The sequence below is a fragment of the Cervus elaphus genome, chromosome 7 (assembly GCF_910594005.1).
Source record: "Cervus elaphus chromosome 7, mCerEla1.1, whole genome shotgun sequence".
Lineage (NCBI taxonomy): Eukaryota > Metazoa > Chordata > Mammalia > Artiodactyla > Cervidae > Cervus > Cervus elaphus.
In genome coordinates, this window is record NC_057821.1 from 42,946,258 (window position 1) to 42,948,375 (window position 2,118).

Consider the following 2,118-nt stretch of genomic DNA (forward strand, 5'->3'; position numbering starts at 1 on the left):
CCTACGTTCAGTCAACAATTTTTGCCTAATACGTCCCATGCTCAAGGCTGCGTTTTATTGTTTGGGTGAGGGGAGAGGGGGATGGGGAGACATTCCCACAGATTTCAATACACCTGGTACCACCCAGCTGCCCGGAGTGCAAGGCCAGGATATGGGATAGGTTTAGAAAAAGCATAGTAACCAGTTGGCTATGTCCACAAAGGGACTGGGCCGGCGTGGGAGGGCGGCAGTGGGGAGGGGGTGGGGTAGGTTGCGGTGTTCATATCATGTATTTGTCACCCCTGGTGAAGAGCCATCAGAAGTACACTCACCCTTCCTTGCTACCAACTGGCACGCTTTATGCATCTAAACAACCCAGTGTTGAGTTACGGAAGTGTTTATTATTGGGACAGGGCAATGCAAAACATAATAATAAAACAAAAGAACTGTCCTCCTTTAATACACTAGAAAGAGAAAAGAGTCATTTTGGTGCTCCCCAATGTCTTGTTTCATTTTTGTTAAAGACCAGGACGTATTAAAATTCCTTGACTTCTGAATTTCAGTTTTTTCTTTCCTCTTCCAAGGACCTATTCGCTTAGATGTCCTCTAACTATTATGACAGGCACATCCATTGATGCCCACTGAATACCAGAGTTGAAGGGGCCTCCAGCCGCCTCTGTGGGCCACTCTGCCACCTTCGGAGGGCTTATCCCAGAGAGAACAAGGGTCTGCTTTCTCTCCGACAGAATTCCAGCTGACGGGCCTGTGATCCCCAGGCCTTCTCTTCTCCACAGTATTTTAGGGGAGTTCCTCTAGAGGTCAAAGCTGGGCCCTATATGATAGAGGGTTGCTGCTGCTGCTGCTAAGTCACTTCAGTCGTGTCTGACTCTGTGCGACCGCATAGACGGCAGCCCACCAGGCTCCCCCGTCCCTGGGATTCTCCAGGCAAGAACACTGGAGTGGGTTGCCATTTGCTTCTCCAATGCATGAAAGTGAAAAGTGAAAGTGAAGTCGCTCAGTTGTGTCCGACTCTTAGCGACCCCATGGACTGCAGCCTACCAGGCTCCTCCATCTATGGGATTTTCCAGGCAAAACAATGTATACTAGAATACTCCATCCTTCTCCCAAACCTTCTAGAGGTTAGTGTATGTAATGCTTGCTTTAAGGAAAGGAAGATATGAATTAAACTTGATGGTCTCATAGCCCAAGTCCATTAATTGCTTCAGATACTATAATTTCCTCTGTGTTTTTTCTAGGCCAATGTTAAAGTTCTAGATATGAAGAGACCTAACAAATTATTAGAAATTCTCTTATTTTGCCTTTTTTATATATAACTGGGTCATTCAGGTTGATGGTTGATGCTAATTAGTCATGCAATAACCATTTAGCTATAAGGGCTATTAGAAACTCTTTTTTATTCATTCATTTAACATGCATTTTTAAAATCTTTATTTAATGCCTGCTTTCATCCTAGACCATTCTTTTAAATTAACCGATTTAGTTTTTCGGTTGTGCTGGTCTCCGTGGCTGCCCGTGGGCTCTCTCTGGTTGTGGTGCGTGGCCTTCTCTTTGCAGTGGCTGCTCTTGTTGAGGATAGAACCCAGAGAGCAGAGCTGTGAGTCATGGGCTTAGTTGCATGTGAAACCTTCCCAGACCAGGGATCGAACTCATGTCCCCTACATTGGCAGGTGGATTCTTATTCAACCTACCACCAGGGAAGTCCTAACATGCATTTTTGAGGCCAGAGCAGACAGACTCAGCCACCAGCCTCAGGAAGCTTAGCACTCCCAGATTGTCCAGGGCGATCCCAGGGCCTTGAGGTAATTGCCAGGATGGGAAAGGCCCAGGAGGCAGAGCAGGCAAGAGGGAGGCCCTACACCCTGATTTAGGTGTCAGGAAGGGCTCCCTTGAGAATGCAACATGACATTGGGACTGGAAGAATAATTTCTGGTCTTCGGGAGCTGGGGTAGGATGAAAGGAAAACATGTTAAACACCTTAAAAAATAGACGCGTCAAATGTGCTTTTCCTTTGAACCAGCAGCTGCATTCCTAGAACGTTTCCTAAAGAACTAATCAGACGAGTGCACAGATATGCAGATAAAGAATGTCCATCACAGACCATTTATGATAGGAGGGAGA